The sequence below is a fragment of the Castor canadensis genome, chromosome 3 (genome assembly GCF_047511655.1).
Source record: "Castor canadensis chromosome 3, mCasCan1.hap1v2, whole genome shotgun sequence".
NCBI classification, from domain to species: Eukaryota; Metazoa; Chordata; class Mammalia; order Rodentia; family Castoridae; genus Castor; species Castor canadensis.
The window spans coordinates 25,475,757-25,501,176 of NC_133388.1; the positions used below are offsets into that span (position 1 = coordinate 25,475,757).

General features: G+C 36.3%; 1 long non-coding RNA gene across 1 annotated transcript; it reads right to left on the bottom strand.

Moving 5' to 3' along the window:
* Window positions 1–543: 543 nt before the first annotated feature.
* Window positions 544–21,405, bottom strand: LOC141421272 (uncharacterized). Its single transcript, XR_012445882.1, has 5 exons — window positions 21,238–21,405; window positions 10,605–10,643; window positions 8,845–8,952; window positions 4,664–4,739; window positions 544–675 (listed from the first exon to the last, which is right to left on the bottom strand). It is a non-coding gene; the product is annotated as an uncharacterized lncRNA (long non-coding RNA).
* Between the last annotated feature and the right edge of the window lie 4,015 nt (window positions 21,406–25,420).

A 25,420-nucleotide genomic window follows, 5' to 3' on the forward strand; every position in this document is an offset into this window, starting at 1 on the left:
GGAGTGGGGATAGTGGACACCCTTGTCTCATTCCTGATTTTAGGGAGAATGGTTTCAGATTTTCACCGTTAAGGATGATGTTGGCTATAAGTTTGTCATATGTAGCCTTTACAATGTTGAGGTACATTCCTTCTATTCCTAATTCTTAGAGCTTTTATCATGAAGTGGTGTTGGATCTTGTCGAAGTCTTTTTCCACATCTATTGAGATGATCAAGTGATTTTTGTCTTTGCTTCTATTGATGTGCTGTATTACATTTATAGATTTGCATGTGTTGAACCACGCCTGCATCCCTGGGATGAAGCCAACTTGGTTGTGGTGAATGATCTTTCTGATGTGTTGTTGGATTCGGTTTGCCATTATTGTATTGAGGATTTTTGCATCGACAGAATATTTCTTAACTAATCAAGAACTTCCCTACTTTGATGACATAAAAGTAGTATATTGATACCAATAGTTTTTACAAGAAAATCTTATGCATACTTGCTTCTTGGGAATCCCCATTGCCTTGGAAGAATTCATAAGGTTACATAATGATTTTATAGCCCATCTGGGAAGCTTGGGAAAGACCAGATATAGAAAAGCATAAAATAGAAGAAACTCTGACCTTTAAAATTAGGTCTGCTCCTGTGGTACATCTGTACAGAAGCTATCACTTCTGGATTTGTTTTCATGTCTGAAAAATAAGGACATTTTATTTTTGAAATTTGCCAAACTAGGAAGTGAATTGTAAAACTGTAATTGAAATTGAAAAGTCCCCTCCTACATAGTTTTTTCCAAAGATAATCATATTCCATTGTTCATTCATGCTGAGAATCACTGGATCACATAGAGTCGTTAAGGTCCCTCCAACTCTATGGTCTCATAACCATCACACATCTGAGAAAACCTGTTACTTAAAAGATATGATAATAATGAAGATATGTGATTTCAAGTATCAGCACACTTTTGAAAGCCTATCATCTCTATTGGTACAAACATATAAGACATACTATTTGAAAAGAATTAACCATTTTTAAATAAAGGGAAAAAAAGTTATTTATAGTGAAAACTGAACTAAATACAGTAAAATAACAAAATTTCATTAGTGTCTTTATTTTTTTTCAGCAGTACTAGACTTTGAACTCTGGGATTTGTATTCCTAGGCTGGGCTTGAGCCCCACCTTCAACCCCTTTTGCACTGATTATTTTGGGTCTTGCTTTTTTCCCAGGCTGGCCTGGACCATAATTCTCCTATTTCATGCTTTCTACCAACTCTGGAGTAATGGTTGTGGGCCACCATGCCCAGCTTTTTCCATTGAAAAAAATCCGACCTGGACTTGCCTCAAACCATTATCCTCCCAACTTCAGCCTTCAGCACAGCTTGGGATGACAAGTGCCCAGCTATTTATTGAGAGAAGGTCTCATGAACTTTTGGCCCAGACTGGCTTGGAATCACAGTCCTCCTGATCCCAGCCTCCCCAGTAACTATGATTACATTATGGGAGCCACTGGTACTTGGCTTAGATGATGGGTCTTTAAACAGCTGATAACCTTGTTTTGTGCATCACAGGATGAATTGGCAAAGAGTTTATGATTGCAGCATGTATTAGTTTAACAAATTTCTGCAAATTAAATGGTATAAAACAATATCCACTTGCTATCTCACATTTTTGTAGTTTAAGTCCACATAAAAGAACTGAATTCTTTGTCTAGGGTCTCACAAGGTCAATATCAAGGGTTAACTATACTGGGCTTTTATTTGAAAAATTTGGGGAAAAATCAACTTCTCATTTCAGGTTGTTGGCAGAATCATTTCTTACACATGGCCTTCTCCATCTTCTAAGCCAGCAAAAGTATATCAGATTCCCCTTGCACATTGAATGTCTGAATTTATCTTTTGTCACAAGTTAGAGAGAATTCTCTGCTTTTAAAATGATCCTGTGGTTGCATTAGGTCCACTCACATCATTGCCCTTTATCATAGAAGGCAATACAGTCATTGGAATTATATGCCATCCTATTCATAGGTTTTGCCTTCTCTCAGAGGGTAAGTTTATCGGGGAATCACTCTTTGAAGTCTACCTATCTTAGCACCTTGTTTGTGTGAAACAAGCTCTATTCTAAAGCCCTAATTTATAGGAGATTTTGAAAAGTAATGATGGCATGATCAGAAAAGGAGGGGAAGAAGAACACTGAGAGGCCAATGAGAATGAACAGAGGAAGCTTCTGGGTAATATATAAAACAACAATCTTGTCTCCAACGCATCAGCTTTTACCTTCTTGGCTTTTAGACAGCCAGGGCTCTAATGCTCTTTCACTCTTACCCTATCCAAGACTGTAGGAATACATTTAGTTAGTTTCACAGTTAGATATACCAAAACATTCTTGTAAACCAAAGCATTATTATATCTAGGGCTATTTGCAACCACATCTCTAATCATGATATGGACAGTTATTCCTATGCTGAAGTTCTGGAGTTTGAGAATAAACAAAAGGAGATTTAGAGGAGTGTACATTCAAGTGCCCATGTAATTTAATTACCCAAATTACCAAGCTATAATATAAGGTTGCTTCTAAATATTAACTGGTATCATAAGCCTTCTTTCCAAACTTGACAAAAATCATTTGGGCTTCTCTTTCCAGTGAAACATAAGAAATTGCAATATATGGATGGGTATCCAAGTGTGCTGTCATTACTTCAAAGAGCTCTCAACCAATTGGGTACAAATGTCAGGTTGTACTCGGAGAGGCACAGAGCTAAAGTCATAGGGCTAAAGTTTTTTTAAAAAATGAACGTTTTGCAGCTCCCAGACTCACTATTCTGGGCTATGAACTCATTCCAACATTACTGAGCTCCAGGATTCATCACTGTCCAAATGGCTAAAGTAAAATCAGGGAAATGTCATCAAGTTGTTAACCATTATTATCTATTAAAGTACCACTACCAAAGATGAGAATATCACCCAATAAAACTGATCTTTCTTCTTTATATCACTTAGAACTGTCAAGACTCTAATAATTTATAATGAACCCAACTTAAAGCCAATGATGTACATATTATGCACTGAAAATCCCTTTATCTCAGCAAGTAACCAACACCAGGTTTGTCAACGAGATGGGGAGAATGTCAAGGTTAAATGTTTCTCAAACCTTCAGATGTCTACCTTTCAAATCTGAACCACTGGAGGTGCCTGATTATTGACTCTTGGCAAATGCACTTTTCTATTTCTAAAAATAGATATTACAAAGAGTTTTACAGTGAGTACAGCTTTACAAGACTAGGCTAAATGATTTATATAAAAAGCATATAGGGAGAAAATAAATAAAACATTCAGAGAACCTCCAATATGGCTTTATTTTAAACAGAGGAATCTTTGGCAAGCTTTCTCACAAAGTCTGTTTTGTGTTATCTAAAATGATCAATAAAACTGTCCTGTATATGATTATATTATATTAAAATTATGTTAAAATGATATAATATATTGAAAATATCTAAAACATAATGTATAGTGAACCCACAGATGTGACAGTGATACCTAATTTACATACTTTTGATTCAATTATTAAACACACATTTAATGAGTATCTATTTTATAAAGACATTAAGGTAGATTAGGAATTTAATTATAAATTGGATATACATGGCATCTACTTGCAAGGAATATGCAAGTAGATGGTAGGTTGAGATAAATAAACCAGCAAATTTAATAGTTATTTGATAAGAGAAACAGGAGGCTTAATAGATATATAAATCAAAGAGAGCTAATATTCAATTGTCTGGAAGGTTTGAAATTTTAGGAAAGATCACCTAAAAGAATTAACACCAACACTGCATTCTGAATGGTAAGAAGAAAAAAAGTTAGGTTACGTTTTTATGGAAAATGCTCAAGGCAGAAGGCACAAGGTTTGCAAACTCTTGATGGATAGAAAACTTTGTGTATATGGGCATGTCGGACCATTTGAGAATGGATAAAATATGGATGAAAGAGATTCGGCTAAACTTTTCTGCTGCTAGTTCAGTATGTTCCTGGAAAGATTTGGTTGGGCACAAGAGGATAAGCAGATCAGAATCCCAAGTCCTTTCATTTCATACCATCTCCAAAAAATGATAAGTTGGGACTGCAACATTTTTAGAAGCAGTATAATGGTGTATTTGGTTGTTTAGAGGAGCTAGAAAATTCTAGCCAAGGATTAAAGAGAAATGCACAGATGTTTGGGAACTATATAAAGTATGCAGGGGAGAGTAATAGAAACTGAATTACCTTGAGAATTTCAGAGACTCATGTGTTGTCTTTCCTCAAACTTGAATATCCCATGCTGTTCTTCCTTCTCATAGACTTGCTCTTATATTTGTATGCCTGGCTTAAAGAACTCTGCTTTGCACAGCTTTTTCTAACCTCATTCAGCAAAACTGATCCCTTTTCAAGTATGTTCTCTTGGCAAACTATATTTAACTCAGTGGAAGTACTTTCCTACTCTTTTATTGGATATTACATTTCTTTTTGGAAAGTGAACTCTATGAGTACAAGGCCTAAATCCATATTCACCATAATTAGTGTTTGGTAATATGAAACCAAATAATCTTTCCTTCGGGTTTTTACCCTGCCTACATTGAGAGGATACTCAGGTGTACATGTCATCAATACAAGAAAAACGACACAGACAGGAGTGTGAGATTCTTACAGTGTGCAGTCAATGGATGGTCCATCTTCCAAAAGGTGTTTGAGAAATTATTGCTTGAAATTGGAAACACATATACCTGTAAAAATAATTGCATAGGGGAAATTAGTTTACCAGAGAAGCAACTATAATTGTATGTAACAGAAAGCAGCTTCATTAGAATTTCTGTGTGAAAATAAAACCTAGGTTCCAAAAAGGGATATCAGGACTAATTCTCATGTGCCCTTTAATGTTTTCTGTGCTAGCAAGAAAGGCACCAATCTTAAATACACACACACACACACACACACACACACACACATATTTTTTTTCTTCTTCATCCATATTGACTGGATTCTAGTAATCACATTTGCTTAACAAAAAATCAGAATACATTTGAAATTCAGCAATATTTGTTTACAGTGGAGGTTCACAGGAGGTGTGAGATGAAGCATGAAATGGAAAAAGACAACAGGAGTGTAGCAGCTCTATGGAACAATAGGGATAAAAAAGACTGGTTGGTGAGAAAGATGCTTTTAACAAATCTTATGAGAATTTAATGAAGGTTGATCCATAGTATGGAAATGCTGGCTATGACTCCCAATGGAGGAAAAAGCCTATTTCCTGATCTCAAAGTTTTTGACTTCCTTATGCAGACAACATCCTTCGATACCTTTTTTTCCTTTGATAGTTATGATAGGGGAGCTTTGAAATACAGCTGGGAATATCTGTGTGAGGCACAGAAGGTAGCAGGTTTGTTTACACAACCTGAATGATCACAGATTAGGTACCATGAAAACACTTACCATTTCTTTCTGTAGCTTTCTGAACTTGTCCATTCCATTTTTCCCCCAATAATTTAGAAAGTTTTTCTTTTGTAGCACAAAATTTTGGTAGAAAACTCATTTTACAAGTTTCGTGACAGTAATTTTGTATGAAAGAGTTAATCTAGTCAGGTGTGGTGATTCATGTCTGTAATCCCAGATATTTTGGAGACAAGGGCAGGAGAATCAAGAGTTAGAGGGCAGCCCAGGCAAAGGGCAAAGTTAGCACGACCCTATCTCAAGAACAAAATTAAGAACACAGGGGATCTAGGCTTAGCTCAAGTTGCAAAACTGAAGCCCCTAAATTCAATCCCTAGTACCAAGTAGAAAAAAGGAAATTAATCTACATGTGAAAGAAAACCACAAGTGGCCAGTTTATGCTGGGTCTACCAAAAGAGAGAGAAATAACCTGAAAAGAAATGCAAAAAATGATCATGTAGTGAGGAGTTAGATATCCAAATGTTAATATTTTAGGTTTAATGAAAACCCCAAAGTCTAACACAATAAACATTAAAACAACCTACCATGGCTCTCAGCCTACTTTTAAGCAAGTAGCCTACAGGTAGCAGTAAGCCTACTGGTAAGCAATTGCTGAAATTGAATGAAAGATGAGTTCAAATGTGTAAACTTAGATTCCTTTGAAAGCATAATTCATAACTAAATAAATCAGCTGTCATGTTTACAAAGGCACCACCTGGGCAGGCTTCACTTCCTAACCACAATTTACCAAGAACCAAGGTGAATAAATCAACTGATCAATTACTGTTCTTGATACAATAGTATGTATCTAGCCAGGCATGTGGTCTAGTCTCCTTTCACAACTGTATTTTTTAAATACACCTATATCATCTGCTACTCAGTTCTTTTCCATATTCACTGAACCATTAACAGTGAGACTCTATCACTATAAATATTTGTATTCAAAATTAGTAATTCTGAACTTTTAGGAGACAAGATTCATAAAATTTTCTCAAGCTTCATAAACATGTCTTTTCTGTTATATTTGTATAGCTTTTGTAAGAGAAGAGATTGCCTTCTGAGATATCCTGGCTCTGCTCCCATTCCTAAACTTTCTCCTTCATTAATCTTCAATGTCTCTGTATTTTGTGATTACAATTACACTCCTAGAGTAGTTTCTTCTTTGCATGGGACCCTTTTCTAGGACAAAGCCCTAGAAAAGCAATTGAGGAACATTAGAATGTTTTAGCCTTGGCAAAACATGGCGGTATAAGCCTGTAATCGAAACTATGTGAGAGGTGGTTGCACAAGGGTTATAAATTTACAGCCACCTGGGGAAACATTAGGGAGACCCTGTCTCAGAAACAAAATATAAACAAAATGGCTGGGTATGTAGTTCAAGTGGTAGAGCACTTCTGCAAGGTCCTTGAAAGAATGAAAGAATGCTCTAACCCCTTCTTTCGGAGCTGCTGTTTTAAATTGACCAATCTCATTGCTTCCCCTTACTCCCTCCTACATGTACGTGCTATTAAATAGTGTGCATGTGGGTTTTCTTTATTCCCTTACATGTAAGAATTCACATGGGAGATGGAAAAATTTTTTGGTTTAGCAATCTTGAGTTAGACTCTGACTCATGTAGGCACTTTCATTGAGAAGCCAGAATCCTTGTAGGAGCAAGAATCGTTTTAGGTGGTTTTAGCCAGAATACTCCTTACCATTTGTTTTACTTTATGTCCTGCTGCTATAACAGACTATTGCAGACTAGGTAACTTATGGACAATGGAAGTTTATTTAGCTGAAAATTCCAAATGCATGGTGCTACCATCATCCTATGGTGGAAGACAGAAATGATCAAAAAGAGAAATGGGGACCACACTTATCCTTTTTATCAAGAACCCACCTGTGAGATAAGTAGCTCACTAATTATGAGATGATGGTGTTAAGCAATTCATGAGGGTACAGTCTCCATGCCATAATTACCTCTTAAAGGCCTTACCTCTCAGCACTCTTAAAATGGTGATTAAATCTAATCTTCCATCAAGAGACTCCCTAGTCCTATCTGTATAGTGACAGAGAACGAAATTGTATTAGTCTGTCTGAGGGGGCTACAGGAGGTGGGAGAGAGAAAGAAATTGTTTGAGAAAGAAAAATATTGAAACCACCCATCTACGTATAAATATAATATAATGCACTGTGTAGTAAGGTGTTGAATATTGGGAGAGCATGGTGTTAGAGAATGAGTAAGTAATGGAAGGGAGAAGGATTAATTTGATAAAAGCACAATATATACAGACCTAAACCACCAAGGCGAAGCCCCCTGGACTATCAATATTCACTTAATTTTAAAAAATGAAAGGCAGGAGGGAAAAATAAATCTTTTCCAGGGGTGGGTACCAGTGGGAGAGGGATGGATACAAGGAAAGGGGAAATGAAGGTATATAAGGTAGATATGTTTTGTTTCCATATATGAAAACAGAAGAATGAAGCCTATTGAAATTGTTCTAAAAAGGGGACAAGGGAGGAAGAGGGAGAATGATAGAGGGAGTAAATCTAACTAAGATATATTGTAAGCACATATGTAAATATCACAATCCTGTACAACCATTCTATGCTAATAAAATCATAAAAAAGAAACTCCTACCCTGCTCACTGGCTGTAATTCCACTTGTTCATATATTTGGAGAGGAACCCAATTTCTCTCTCTCTCTCTCTCTCTCTCTCTCTCTCTCTCTCTCTCTCAAATCCAATTCCCATGGTCTCTGCTTCTATCACAATGGTGAATAAAGTCTGTTATATTTTGCTTTTAATGATTTTCTTCTTCATTTCTTCTTTCCTTTTCCCCAGTTATGTATTTAATATTTCCCAGAGTCCCCTTTTTGTACTAATTCCAAATTCTTGTCTACATTTATCCTTGTTATTATGTTAATCTGATAGTGACTTCCCAAGGACCAATTCTAAGCTCATTGGCTATAAAAAAAAAAGACCTTTCTTTGGAAAGCAATTTCATTTTTCCTTTTGTCACCTTGTTTGAGGAGCAATGAAATCCAGTTATCCTTTTACCATGATCTGTGAAGTAGCAGTGGGTTTGACATCTGTTTAGCAATTATGAAGACAGCCTGTTTTTATTTCTTCTCTTATAGATCTAACTAAAGTCATCACAGATATGTGCAAAAGTTGAACACTTAGAATAAAGCAACTTCATAGATAAACCCTATTCTTCCTTCAAATAGGAAATATGGCATATATATATATATGAAGAATAAATGTTTTTTTCTTGAATTCAATACCTCATTGTGGCTGTGAATGAGGTCAGTATTATTCCTAACATTCTTTCCTGTGAACTTTAGTATGACATTTTCCTGAAAGCATTATAAATTTGAGAATGTTCAAACAATTACAGTGTATACAATAAATATACTCTACCTGTTATCTTTTCCAGAAATGATGTCTACAGACATGTTTGGTATCTTGATTTTTAGGAGCATGGTTCTGCCATCCACTAGGTATTGGTCTGAGATGCTGTTTTACTTCCTACAAAGAACAGGATACCTGCTACAGCAAACTGCCAGTGCAATCCAGTTTGTGAAACACTGTTCGACTTAAGGAGATAAATAGATGATAGTATAGATAGATAAATAGATAGATAATTATCATTCTATTTAAAAATGAAAATAAAACTTCTTTTTAAAACCTCAATCAGAATTCCAAGTTCCACATTATTAGAATATCAACACTGTCATTTTGAAAGAAAGAAGACTCAGAAATGTACAACTTGGCATTATTTTTCTCTGGAGAAATTTTCCACATTCACAAGCCAAAAGCGATTATCATATTCCTGATTGCTAATTAGACTGGCACAGGTTTCAACTTATCTACAGATGGCGACTTAAATGATAGTTAATTTTTAAGCTAAATTTTAAATTTTTTTGTTTAAATTTAATTTTTTAAGCTATGACATCATCTGTTAATATATTCACTGTAATAATATGCCTAATTCTATTATGTAGCAGGCTTGGGCATATGGAGGAACAAGGCTGGTTTCCCAAACCATGTGTGGAAATCAATCACATTTCTGGAATGCTCACCCTATAGAAAGACATATATTGAGTTCGGAGACATATAAATCTAAAAACTATCTTAACCTTCCCACTTTATACACATGTGCAAATGTTTTCCCCAAGTGATAAGAACCAGATTGAAAGTCAGATACCTTCACTTTGGTCTGATATTGAATTTATAATTACTTATATGATCATGATCAGTACCATAAAGACTGACACTTCAGTTTATCCATGTGTACAAAGAATGTCTACAAGCATTTCATATGAATTTCACAGGACTCTCTCTGGAATATTAACAATGCTTGATTCTTTTTCCCTGAAAGACATATAGTTATTGCAAATAATTTTAAGACAGTTCAGAGAGCCTGTTTACGTACTTACTAGGAATCAACAGATTGTGTGAGCCTAGGTTTTTAAGCCATAATCAATTGTGAAAAAGGTTTTAGTAAAAAAACATGATATAGAAAAACTGAAATTTCTTACTCAAAGGTAGACTGGATAGTGACTCTTATTGTAAGCCAGGCCATCTGTGAGTCTCAGCAAAAGACATTTTAAAGGAAATGGAGATAAAGTATCTCTATTTTAAATATCAAAGAGTGACAAACAAAAACACATCCACAATTCTAATATTTAAAACTGTTCCCATTAGACCAGAAGGATTATTCTTAGTCTCAGAATAAAGCATTGGGAACTTGAGATTTTTTTAAATATTCAGTTGGAAAGAATATAATGAAATGGATATCATAGCTGAATAACCACTTTTCTAATTGTTCTAACAGCTTATATGTACCTTTGTTATGCTAACTAAGGGAAAGTCACGCAAGGCAGTCCGACTTATAATTATAAATATATCCTTAAACCATGCAAAAAGGTAATAAAAAAGATGAACTGCTCCAATAAGAATCATTCTGAAGAGTATAAACCCTACTCATGTACCACAAGTTGCAACAGAAATTCAACTCTCTCAAGCATTTCATCTTCTAAGATTATATTTTCTCTTTGTTCTATGAAGTAAAAAGACTATTTCACAAACAACACAGAGATGGAAACAAAAGCTCTATTCACTTATCACATTTTCAAGCCTGCACATGGGCACCTGATCTGTGAAACATAAATTCTTACCTTTAATATGGTTGGGCCAGGTAGATTCCAAGATGGCAGCTAGAGGGAGGAAGCAGAAAGTGAGCCTTCTATAGTGAAATCTTGGAGAGAGGCTAGAGACACACTTTGCAGGCGTAACTTTGACCCCTCCACACCTCCAGCCGGCACAGAGAATCTCCACTTCACATTAAATGGAGAAACCATGAGGGCCACTGGGCCAGCAGTCGCTGGTGCCCAGACAGCTTGGGAAGATGCGGGCCAGATGAGCTTCACGGTTACGTGGTACTCCCACAGACAAGCCTGGGCCAGAGCAGCATAGCCCCCTGGACAAACCAACCTCCACCGGGGGAAAAAAGAGAAACTGAGTAATAAGCAATAAGAGCAATAAAGACACGCAGGAAAGAGGGTGGGGCGCACTGAGTGCCTAAGATTGGGGGAAGGGAATCCTTTCCAGGACTGTAAATAAACAAGCCGGCCTGGCTGGAGAGCCTCTAACGGGAGCGGAGCATGCGACCAGCAACCAGGAGCGGGAAAGCTTGTGAGAGTGGCGGAGGGAGGAAAACTCCACAGGAGAGGAGGGAAGACCCACTTCCCACGTGAACTGTAAACAAACATGGCGGCTGGCAGGAGCAGCAGCACTGCCCAGTAATCAGGAGCAGGAAAGCTTGTGAAAGTGGCGGTGGGAGGAAAACTTCAGAGGAGAAGGGGGAAGACCCACCTCCCACATGAACTGTAAATAAACATGCAGGCCTGACAATGCGGGTGCAGTGTCACCTTTCCCAGTGTGCTTGGAAAGGGGAAAGCTTGTAGCAGAGGCTCACGCACAGGAGAACTCTCAGCAAACAAAGCCTGCAGGGCCAGGTGAGTTCTAAGCTCACCCCTGAGATCTGCATAAATAACGCCTCAAGCAACAGCAGGCTGACAGCAGCGGGCAGTCAAGCCACACCTGCAAATACCATTCTCAGAACTTTCTCCAGACTCTTTTTTTTCCTTTGTCTCCCTACCTTTGATGAGAGAACAACTGAATTACACCTGCAAGCTGAAAAACTTACTGAAACTATATTGCATTTGAACTTGGGACACTTGGTGGGGGTATTTTTGTGCATGTGTGTGTAGTTTTGTTCTACTTTATGCATCCCCTTTGATGAGACAACTACAGAACAACAACCGAGGCACCATCTCCAGGATTGGAGACTGAGACAGACACCCAAATTATTAAGACTGAAACTTCATTGCATTTGAACTTGGAGGTTTTTTGGTTTTTTAAAATTTTCTATTTTTTCATTTTATTTTAATACATTTTTATAAATAGATTTTTCTTTCATTTACTTATTTTTTATTTTTATTCTTATCTTTTTTTTTATTTTTGATTTTCAATCCTCTGTCTCTCTAATGTCTGTTCAGCTTACTGTCAATTAGTACACTAAAGCTCCCTGTTTATACCTTTGAAACTTTCTTGTCTGATACCTTGTTCTGTTTTCTCCTTCAAGTCTGTGTATTTGTTTTTCCCATTTCTTTAACTTCTTGCTTTCCATCTCAGCTCAACCTTCCATTCTAAATATTACCATTGTTATTATTACAAGCTAGAAAATACTTAATTGCACACAGTACAGGGACAGTAACAACACCAAAGACAATGACGGGAAGACAGAAAAAACAGGGAAACCAGTTTCCTCACAGCAAAAAATTAGTACAGGAACCAGAGGGGAATGAAGAAAACAGGTACTCAGATCCAGACTCCAACAAAATGAAGATAAACTATGCCAAAGGACCCAATGAAGTCCACAAAAATAATTTAAAAGAAGACATACTACAGGTACTCAATGAGAATTTTATAAAGATGATACTGGGTAGGGTCAACCAAAATGTACAGGAGACACTCAAGATATTCCAAGACAACAAAAATAGAGAATTTGAAAAAGCAAAAGAAGAAATAAAGGAAGCCATAGAAGCACTGTATAAACACCAAAATGAAAGAAAGAACACGATGAATAAACAGATAAATGAACTCAGGACAAAAATAGACAACATTAAAGAGGAACCCAGCCCAGGATATGGAAAACCTCAGAAAAAAGAATGAAATAGAACTGCAAAACGAAACAGAAGGCCAATCCAGCAGAATAGAACAAACAGAAGACAGAATCTCAGAACTTGGAGATTAATGGTAATTAAAGGAAAAACCAAAGAACTATTAATTCAACAACTCAAGACCTGTGAAAAGAAAATGCAGAAACTCACCGACTCCATCAAAAGACCAAACTTGAGAATCATGGGCATCAAAGAAGGAGAAGTGGTGCAAGCAAAGGGAATGCCTAATATATTCAACAAAATAATAATGGAAAATTTCCCAAATCTAGAGAAAGATATTCCCATACAAATGCAAGAGGCCTCCAGGACATGAAACACACCAGATCAAAATAGAACTACCCCACGACATATCATCATTAAAACAAGTTCAGAAACTAAGGAAAGAATATTGAAGGCTGTAAGAGAGAAAAAAAAAAGTAACATACAAAGGTAAACCCATCAAAATCACAGCAGACTTCTCAACAGAAACATTAAAAGCAAGAAGAGCGTGGGGTGAGATCTTCCATGCACTGAATGAAAATAACTTCAACCCCAGGATACTCTACCCAGCAAAACTATCATTCAAAATAGATGGAGCAATAAAAGTCTTCTATGATAAGCAGAAACTAAAACAATATGTGACCACAAAGCCACCACTACAAAGGATTCTTCAAGGGATTCTGCACATTGAAAGGGAAACCCAACTTAACCATGAAAAGACAGGCACCACCAAACCAAAGGAAAAGAAAAAGCAAGAGAGTAGAGAGTAACCTCAACTTAGGTACACACAATCGAACCTTCAAACAACTAAGACAACTAAATGACAGGAATCACCACATACCTATCAGTACTAATGCTTAATATTAACGGACTTAATTCACCCATCAAAAGGCACTGCTTGACAAAATGGATTAAAAAGGAAGATCCAACAATTTGTTGCTTACAGGAGACCCATCTCACCGACAGATCAAATGAGATAAAGAAGGACATTCCATACTAATAAAAGGGGAAATAGAACAAAAGGAAATAATAATTATCAACCAGTAGGCACCCAATGTCAATGCACCCAATTTCATTAAACATACCCTGAAAGACCTAAAACCATATGTAAATGCCAATACAGTGGTTGTGGGAGACTTTAACACCCCATTATCATCAATAGATAGGTCATCCAAACAAAAAATCAATAAAGAAATCCAAGATCTAAAATATGCAATAGATCAAATGGACCTAGTTGATGTCTACAGAACATTTCATCCAACTTCTACACAATATACATTCTTCTCAGCAGCCCATGGAACCTTCTCCAAAATAGATCATATCATAGGGCACAAAGCAAGTCTCAGCAAATATAAGAAAATAGAAATTATACCATGCATACTATCTGATCACAATGCAGTAAAAGTAGAACTCAAAAACAAAAGTAAAGATAAAAGACATGCAAAGAGCTGGAAACTAAATAACTCATTACTTAATGAACAATGGATCATCGATGAAATAAAAGAGGAAATTAAAAAGTTCCTGGAAGTCAACAAAAATGAAAACACAACCTACTGGAACTTATGGGACACAGCTAAGGCAGTCCTGAGAGGAACGTTTATAGCCATGAGTGCATATATTAAAAAGATTGAAAGATCCCAAATCAATGACCTAATGATACATCTCAAACTCCTAGAAAAACAAGAACAAGCAAATCCCAAAACAAATAGAAGGAGAGAAATAATAAAAATAAGAGCTGAAATCAACGACATAGAAACAAAAAAACCATACAAAGAATTAATGAAACAAAAAGTTGGTTCTTTGAAAAAATAAACAAGATCGATAGATCCCTGGCAAACCTGACTAAAATGAGGAGAAAAAAACCCAAATTAGTACAATCAGGAATGCAAAAGGGGAGATAACAACAAACACCATGGAAGTCCAGGAAATCATCAGAGACTACTTTGAGAACCTATATTCAAAGAAATTTGAAAATCTTAAAGAAATGGACAGATTTCTAGGTACATATGATCATCCAAAACTGAACCAAGAGGAAATTAATCACCTGAATAGATCTATAACACAAAATGAAATTGAAGCAGCAATCAAGAGTCTCCCCAAAAAGAAAAGTGCAGGACCTAATGGATTCTCTGCTGAATTCTATCAGACCTTTAAAGAAGAACTGATACCAACCCTCCATAAACTGTTCCACGAAATATAAAGGGAAGGAAAACTGCCAAACACATTTTATGAAGCCAGTATTACACTTATCTCAAAACCAGGCAAAGACACCTCCAAAAAGGAGAACTATAGGCCAATCTCCTTAATGAACACTGACGCAAAAATCCTCAACAAAATAATGGCAAACCGAATTCAACAACACATCAAAAAGATTATTCACCACGACCAAGTAGGCTTCATCCCAGGGATGCATGGGTGGTTCAACATACAAAAATCAATTTTCGTAATAAACCACATTAACAGAAACAAAGACAAAAACCACTTGATCATCTCAATAGATGCAGAAAAAGCCTTTGATAAGATCTAACACCATTTCATGATAAAAGCTCTAAGAAAACTAGGCATAGAAGGAAAGTACCTCAACATTATAAAAGCTATATGTGACAAACCTACAGCCAGCATTATACTTAATGGAGAAAAACTGAAACCATTCCCTCTAAAGTCAGAAACCAGACAAGGATGCCCGCTATCCCCACTCCTATTCAACATAGTACTGGAATTCCTAGCCAGAGTAATTAGGCAAGAAGAAGGAATAAAAGGAATACAAACAGGTAAAGAAACTGTCAAAATATTCCTATTTGCAGATGACATGATCCTATAACTTAAAGACCCAAAAAACTCTACTCAGAAGCTTCTAGACATCATCAATAGCTATAGCAAGGTAGCAGGATATAAAATCAACATAGAAAAATCATTAGCATTTCTATACACTAACAATGAGCAAATTGAAAAAGAATGTATGAAAACAATTCCATTTACAATAGCCTCAAAAAAAATCAAATACCTAGGTGTAAACCTAACAAAAGATGTGAAAGGCCTCTACAAGGAAAACTATACACTTCTGAAGAAAGACATTGAGGAAGACTATAGAAAGTGGAGAGATCTCCCATGCTCATGGATTGGTAGAATCAACATAGTAAAAATGTCGATACTCCCAAAAGTAATCTACATGTTTAATGCAATTCCCATCAAAATTCCAATGACATTCATTAAAGACATCGAAAAATCTACCGTGAAATTTATATGGAAACACAGGAAGCCACGAATAGCCTAGGCAATACTCAGTCAAAAGAACAATGCTGGAGGTATCACAATACCTGACTTCAAACTATATTACAAAGCAATAACCATAAAAACAGCATGGTACTGGCACAAAAACAGACATGAAGACCAGTGGAACAGAATAGAGGACCCAGATATGAAGCCACACAAATATAACCAACTTGTCTTTGATAAAGGAGCTAAAAATTTATGATGGAGAAATAGCAGCCTCTTCAACAGAAACTGCTGGGAAAACTGGTTAGCAGTCTGCAAAAAACTGAAACTAGATACATGTATATCACCCTATACCAAGATTAATTCAAAATGGATCACGGATCTTAAAATCAGACCACAAACTCTAAAGTTGATACAGGAAAGAGTAGAAAATACTCTGGAGTTAGTAGGTATAGGTAAGAACTTTCTCAACGAAACCCCAGCAGCACAGCAACTAAGAGATAGCATAGATAAAAGGGACCTCATAAAGCTAAAAATCTTCTGTTCATCAAAAGAAATGGTCTCTAAACTGAAGAGAACACCCACAGAGTGAGAGAAAATATTTGCCAGCTATACATCAGACAAAGGACTGATAACCAGAATATATAGGGAACTTAGAAAACTAAATTCTCCCAAAACTAATGAACCAATAAAGAAATGGGCAAGTGAACTAAACAGAACTTTCTCAAAAGAAGAAATTCAAATGGCCAAAAAACACATGAAAAAATGCTCACCATCTCTAGCAATAAAGGAAATGCAAATTAAAACCGCACTAAGATTCCACCTCACCCCTGTTAGAATAGCCATCATAGCAACACCACCAACAAAAAGTGTTGGTGAGGATGCGGGGAAAAAGGAACCCTCTTACATTGTTCGTGGGAATGTAAACTAGTACAACTACTCTGGAAAAAAATTTGGAGGCTACTTAAAAAGCTAGACATTGATCTACCTTTTGATCCAGCAAACCACTCTTGGGGATGTACCCAAAAGACTGTGACACAGGTTACTCCAGAGGCACCTGCACACCCATGTTTATTGTGGCACTATTCACAATAGCCAAGTTATGGAAACAGCCAAGATGCCCCACCACTGACGAGTGCATTAAGAAAATGTGGTATCTATACACAATGGAATTTTATGCAGCCATGAAGAAGAACGAAATGTTATCATTCGCTGGTAAATGGATGGAATTGGAGAACATCATTCTGAGTGAGGTTAGCCTGGCCCAAAAGACCAAAAATCGTATGTTCTCCCTCATATGTGGACATTAGATCAAGGGCAAACACAACAATGGGATTGGACTTTGAGCACATGATAAAAGCTTTAGCACACAAGGGAGGGGTGAGGACAGGTAAGACACCTAAAAAATTAGCTAGCATTTGTTGCCCTTAACGCAGAGAAACTAAAGCAGATACCTTAAAGCAACTGAGGCCAATAGGAAAAGGGGACCAGGAACTAGAGAAAAGGTGAGATCAAAGAGAATTAACCTAGAAGGTAACACACACGCACAGGAAATTAATGTGAGTCAACTCCCTGTATAGCTATCCTTATCTCAACCAGCAAAAACTCTTGTTTCTTCCTATTATTGCTTATACTCTCTCTACAACAAAATTAGAAATAAGGGTAAAATAGTTTCTGCTGGGTATTGAGGGGGTGGGGGGAAGAGGGAAGGGGCAGAGTGGGTGGTAAGGAGGGGATGGTGGCAGGGGGGAGAAATGACCCAAGCCTTGTATGCACATATGAATAATAAAAAAAATATGATTGGGCCAATTTAGGACACATGTGACCCCTGGACTAGAAAAGTTTTACTGATTTAGACTAATCATCTATAGCAGAAAGGTGTGAGATTATCAGCAATGAGTACTAGAAAACCCTTAGCCACTTATGAGCGAGAGTATACTCTTATTTCTATTGTTCGCTTGAATTAAAAGATACATTCTTTACAAGATTCTGTATAATTTATGTTGCTTTCTTTTTTGGCTGCAGGATAATAAAATAGTAATAATAAAGGAATGGTGTGAGTGTCATTCCAGACTCTGAATTCAATACTTTAAAGATCACTATTTTCTCCCTGCCCCTAGTTAGCAAAATGGATTTAGGTTTAGTAGCCCAAAGTTTATTGCATTGCAAAGGAAGAAGTGTGTGCTCAATAGATCAGCAAAGGCTTTATGTAAGGGACCAGGGGAAATGTTTTTGACTTTGTTGAACACATAATTTTTGTCATATATTCATCTTATCTTAAAATATTTTTAAATGACATTTAAAACCTTCTTACACTAAAAAAAGTCAGAGACTGAATTGGACAGATGGACTATGGTTTGTTCACCTGGTATTATACATAAGATTAAGCTTAATGAAAAGACTGAATTCAGAAAAATATCATGTAACATTCATTTCATATTCCTCAACTGATGAATCAAAGGTAAAATGATCACCCTAGACTTGCCCAGGACTGAGGGATTTCTATGCTATAGGACTTTCAGTGCTAGATTCAGGGAGTTCCCTAGCCAAACAGGATGGTGGGTCCTTGTATTAAATTCTTCAAATGAAGAAAGTGAAAACCTTAAAGAAGGAGGCCAAAACAAAGCAGTCACTTCATGGATTGACAATCTAATTGAATGTAGAGATGCCTAGAGAGTAAAGGGGTAAAAAGAATGCTGGTGGAGTAGAAACCTTGTGACATAGAGTGCCGGGATTTGACACAGTTACTGAAGTCCTTGGTTATGAAAGCCATTCATTTCCCATGCTTAGAAATATTGGGAAAATGAAGGGAAGAGAAATCATACACAAAGTAATGAGCACCAAGGAATCCAAAACTGACATGTGGGGAATGGAAAGCAAGATCTGGGCATTTCCTGGAAACAGCAGTTTGAGATTTCCATTATACTTATCAACAAGCAAGAAAAGTTGTATAAGTGCACCAACACTGTCTCCAGGTGCTCTTCTTTTCATTTTGTTCTTCCATCCCTCTTGTTATTTTTACTTCCCTCTTTAATGTAATTGGCAAGATGTCAAAAAGACCCCATTCTGTGTTTCAGTTGCTGAAGCTGTTAAGCAGATGGTATCAGAAGCTAATGCAGGATGGAAATGCAGATCACACACAATTTAGTTTGTGTGAGCCTAGGAAAAGGTCTGTCTAAAGGGAAGTCGGGTTGGGAGTGAAGGCTGATGAAGACAGGGTAATAACAGCAGATATTAAGAACATGTGTCTTATTCTGAGAATATTTCAAAGCTAGATTACAATTTCAATACTGTAACAAGATTGGTAGATTCAAAAAGATCAATATTGAAATCAACACTAAATAGCAGAATAGAAATCTCACTAGCATACAAGCAGCATGTAACCTAACGGAGAAGTGCTCAAGAGGCAGTAAGGTGTAATTGGGATGTCTAAATAGGGAAGCAACTAAGAAGGAGAAAGAGGCTTTGTGTGAATCTAAGGAATGGAAATCTGTATTTGTCCATGTGCATTCTGTTACTCAGCAAACATAAAACTCACACGATCTCACTTATTTATACAATATCTAAAAACATGAAAGGGAAAGAAACGTTGATACCCATTTCATGACACCAGGATTCAATTATTTCCCCAAAGTCGTATCTCAGAAAAGTTCTAACTTTGGGAACATGATCTAGTTCCCTAAACTGCAAAGCAATACATACTAGAAGGACACAGGAAAGAAAGAGTACACAAATCAGTTGTTAGACTTGGAACTATATTACTAGAACTGATGTTAAACATTGGATTAACACAGCAAACAGGATGAACAAGAAAATAGACACAAGATGCTGCTTAGGACAAAACTCAAGGTCAGTTAATAATGTGACTATAGCTAGGCAAAATTTCCTTAGAGAATTAATGTAGAGAAGCCACCAGTCAAATGACACATTCTTTACCATCTTCTTCAAACTAGGACACAAGGCTCATGGCGTCCAGCACACTTGGTACGTGAAAATGCATGCAAACAGCTTCTAGCTGAAAAGATAGCATCAGCAGGATGGCGATGCACCCCATAGACTTCTGCCCTACATTTAGCATCTGTTCTGCCAACCTGATTTTCCTAGATGCCAGTGGGGGCTCTGAGAAGGAAGCAACAGGCAGCGGCTTAGGAAATCAACAAGGGGCCAACCCAGGAGGATCAGTCTCTCTGTACCAACTCTTGGACCATGCCTTCTCTCTGGAATTCCTGAAGAAACTGGTACCTTAGTGCAAAGTAGAAATTGTCTGCTCTTTCCCCAGGTGCATTTCTCCATGCAGCTAGGACCAGTCATGCTGGTCCTAGTTGCAGCTTGTTGGTTCTACTTCATGCCATAGTAAGCACTATCAGTGATAAAAGGAAGAGATCCTTCCTGATGTTTAGAGTTCAGGGGTATCCTGGTAAAAGTTTAATAACTGACTGTGGTGGGATGGGGCAGGGTCGGATATGGACCATCTGTGGATGGCATATCTATGCTTAAGCAATCCCACTTGCCCAATTTCAACCTAGGAATGTGATGTTACTCTCCTAACAAAATTCATGACCATTTAGCAACTAAGTGCGGTAAGAGTTGTCTCCAGAGCACCAGTGGTTAAAATCTATGGCTAAGGGGAAGAAATCCAGTAAAAGTATCCTGGATTTGTGTGTGTGTGTGTGTGTGTGTGTATCAAATTGAGGGACTACACAGCTGCAAAGCAATGATTAATTTTGTAGTGTCCCTCTTCTCACATTCACTTCCCTTTTACCATCAGGGCACATAAGTTCATAGCCACCTCCAGGAATATAGATTTTGCTTGTCTGGAAACTCCATAGGACTTCATTTGTAAAACTCAAGTACTATGTCTGGCTCATACTTATGTAGTCCATACACATTTTCCTACTGATTGATGATTGATTCTTTGATTTCTTTACTTTCTTTCCTCCTTTTTAACCTCCCCTTAAATGTCGTGGGACATACTTTGATTATCAAGAGTTATAATTAGGGTTTTTATCCATGGCAGGAATATATTAATGTATTAAATTCCTGATACCATTTCTGCCACTATGAAAAGGGATAGGAATAGCTGACATGAATTCCTTTTGTGTGGTATGGTATAGTAAGGCAGTGGCTCCAGTTCAATGGTTTAAAGAAAGAATCTCTGAAGTTAGATATGCTTACTTCAAACTCAAATAGTCTTGTGAGAATAGTGAGGATTCTCAATACACAATTTCATGGAATGAGGGGACTCTAAATTAGAGTCCCTTCGACTCTAGTCTAATTAAAAATTTAGCCAAATATCTTAGCTCAGTTTTTCTGCTACAAAAGAATATCAGAGAACAGGTAATTTATAAAGGAGAAATAATTTGTTTCTCACAGTTCTGGAGGCTGAGAAGTCCAATATCAGGTACTAATCAGATGAGGTACTTTTTGCTGCATCATTCCAAAGGTGAGAGGACTAGAAAGAGAAAGGAAGCAAAAGAGAAAAGGGGAATGAGACAGAAGAGGATAAAAATCACCTTTTTGTAAGGAATTTATTCCCTTGATGATGAACCTACTCAGGGGCTGAAGGCCATTCACTCCACCCTACTGGCCTCATCACCTTCCATTAGGCCCCATTAGGATTAAATTTCCAACATATGATTTTTGGGGTACACATTGAAACCACTAGCCCTTTGCAAATATATCTCATTCTTATCTTTTGAGTCTCAGCTCTGTTACTTCTCACAAGAGATTGTCACACACACACACACACTCACACACACACACCCCACACACAGGAATGACTCTCTAGTTCACCATTTGGTTTATCATCACAGAAAGTATCATTATATAGTATCACTGTAGACCGTTTCTTTCTTTATCTTCTGTTTCAATGTACTGGAACCTAAAATCCAGACATGTAGTAAATTTCTCTGTCATTCACTTCTTTATCCCTAACAAAACCAGGATCTTCATGAGTATATGTTGAGTACATGAACGAATGCAATGCCATTGTAGCAAGTGGTCTCCTAATACCCCCGTGTTTACTGGATTGTTTTGATCTCTACCTCTACTTGGTTCCCAATTGAACATTGAAATCAAGTTGACAAGAATTAAAAACTGGAACTGAGAAATCTAAATTTATCAACTTTAAAACAATGCATTCATACTAGAAAGATACTTGTTCTTCTTCAACAGCAGGGTTGCCTTGAAGTGAAATAGTCTTCTATGGTGATCACAGGCTCTTTAAGCCCTTTTTTATATAGACACTAAGAGAGTTTATAGGACTTTAAGAAAATATCCTCTTCTAAGGAATATATAGACATAAACTTTATTTAAAAGCACTTTAACAGGTTTCATCAAAACTAAATTAATAAAGCAGCTTATTTATGCCAAATTAAAAAACCTAACTACTAAAATTGTCATCATAACCTTATTAATGACATCCTGAGGAGGAAAACACAAGTTTCATTTTAACTATGACCAAATGAGGCATTACCTCAATTTTCAACCTAATAACTTTGCAAAATAGTACTAACATGCACAGAAAACACGTTAGGGATTGCCTATTGATGTACAACAATTTGTGTATGTATGCGTAGAAAAGGAATTTTCTGATTTCCTTTGGTAAATATTTATACTCTGTTTTAGGTGCTTTTTCACCTTCTGCCAAGTATCTTAGATTATGTACTTTAGCTTTTAGATCATTCTAGAAATTTACTGACCCTATGATATTTAAGGCCATTCTTCTTTTGTTTACAAGAAGTTAAAAATTATCATTTAGATTTAATTTTGCATAAGATTGTTTTGCTTTACTACTACTTTTGAAAAGGGCATTCTTTAGAACTTATATGAACTCAAGTAATATTATCTTTTCTAAATAATTTTGAAATAAATTATTTCTTTTAAAGAGTCTTTGGAAGGCTTCTTTTCTTTTTTCTTATTCTTTTCTTCAAATTCTTGCTTTTAATGACATAGGATAAGAAATCTCAGGAGTCATTTAAAGAAGAGTGAAGAGATGCTACTTTATTTTATTTTTGTAGACACAAAGACTGAGCAATAATGAATTTCAGGTGTGAAACACTAAGTAACTCTTTGATAATTTATCAGGGAGTTGGAATTAGTCTTGAATTGAACTTGTGTTTAGTTCTGAGTTAGAGAATCACTGAAACCAGAGAGTGAAAAGAAATGTACAAAGCTATCCATGCCTTTCCCTGATTCTCAACAGACCAGCATGTTCCCTGAGAGACACATTCCTGTATAAATGAAAGAAAAGTCCAGAAGTGGTAAACCAAAAAAGGGTGTGGTGGGAGAAGTCAAAGATCCAAGAAAGAGAAACATTTACAACCTTGACAAAATAAACACATTTCTTAACTATATTTCACGTGGATAAAAATGTGGTAAAAGCACTTGCCTAATAGAAGGGCTGTAAGAACTTACCAAGATGAAAGAAAATTTCTGATATATAATTGAAAAACCAAAAAAGGATAGTTGCCTCCTCTTTCCCCTACACAATCCAATTTAGGAAGAACCACAGGTCAAGCACAAAGAGCTTGCCTTTCACTCTGATGTAAAGTTATCCTCAACCTAGGGCCACCTTCAAAGTGCTTCCTCACAGGCCAACTTGATGGACAAATAGTTGATTTAATGCTTTCCTGATGCTACTACTCTTGAACAAAGAACCCTCACTTTCATTTTTCACTATACCCCACAAATTATGTAGCTGGTCCTCATTCTCTAGTGTTGGGAAATAAGAGGGTAAAATTCAGTCTTTCCCAGCCAGGCAAGACCCAGGCTTAATTATTTTCTGGAAAAAATACTTGATCTGAGAACTCTAAATCACAGAAGACGTTTGCTAACTGTACATCAAACAAAGGACTGATAACCAGAATATACAAGGAATTCAAAAACCAAACTCCCAATGACCTAATAAAGAAATGGGCAACTGAATTGAACAAAACTTGAAATTTCAAAGGAAGAAGTCCAGATGGCTAAAAAAACACATGAAAAATGTTCACCATCCCTGGCCATAAAGGAAATGCAAATCAAAACCACAAACTACATTAAGATTACACCTCATTTTTGTTAGACTTCCTACCATCAAGAACATGATCAACAACAAATGTTGGTGAGGATGCAGGGGAAAAAAATAATTCTTTGAAATGTCTGAAATATTTTTGAGTAAATTTTTGTAATTAATTTCATGATATTGGTCTAAAGGTTTGAGATAAGTTAGAGACAAATGATTTTAGTATGGTGCTGATCTTTCAAAAGCTGAAAAAAGACATACCCTATAGCTAATCCATATCATATGCTTGAAATTTGCTAAAAAGGTAGATCTTATGTTAAGTGTTCTTACCATAAAAAAGTAATACTAATATTAATAATGGGAGTGGGAGGAAACTTTGGGAGGTGATGGGTATGTTTGTGGCCTACATGGTAGTGATGGTCTCACAGGCTCGCACTTATCCCCAAATTCACCAAGCTGTACATATTAAATACGTAGAGCTTTTCACATGTCCATAATATCCTAATAAAATGATTTAAAGAATAAATATCAAAATGAAATTAACAAGTTCTCATACTCTCAATTTACTTCTTTGAAGCCTATCTGACAGCCTCATTAACTCAGAATACCACCAGTACTATAAAAAAAGCAAAAATAATTCAATCCTTATAAACACAAATAAGTATGAGTAAACAAATGCATGAGAGTTTATTGACATTACTCCAAAGACATAGCCTCATGTCATCATGTAAGTTATATTTATTCCTTCTCTAAACACAATAATGAGAAGGATCCTTCTGGTTTTCACACTTTCAGTTAATTAAATATAATAGATTAAATTTGTAGGTGCTGTTTAAGTAGTATGCTACATCCACAAGAAATAATACAAACATTAAGCATGGAAACAAATATATTCATAAACATTGGCATATTCATAAACACATACACACATGATCATGCCATTTAGTCTCAAAAACTTGGAATCACTTATTAAAAACAATGAAAAACAGCTCTCTTGGTAGTTTTCAAGTGCATCATCTTCATAGCTATCATTGACTAGCGTCTATAATGATGCTCCCATGGTTTTATAAATTTCCCATGTATTTCAGTACCTTCCCTTTACCCATCAAGGAATATGTTCCAAGGCCCCCAGTGGATTCCTGAACCATGGTTAGTAATGAATCCTATATATATTTTTTGGTTCTAAATAGACATTCTTATGATAAAGTTGAATTTATAAATTAGACACAGAAAGAGAATCATAATGATGATTAATAATAAAATAAAGCAATTGTAATAATGTGCTGTCATATAAAAGTTATGCATATGTTCTCTCTCTCTCTCTCTCTCTCTTTCTCTTTCTCAACTGTCATGCAGTGAATAACATATACAGTGTTGGACAAAAGGATGATTTTCAGCCATTCATGGAAGAGTAATACAACACAAGGTTCTATCACACTATTCTAAAGCAGCAATTAAAGTATATGAATTGCTTATTTTTGAAATTATTCATTAATATTTTTGGATAACAAGTAAAAACAGGTAATTGAAACCACAGAAAAAGAAACTG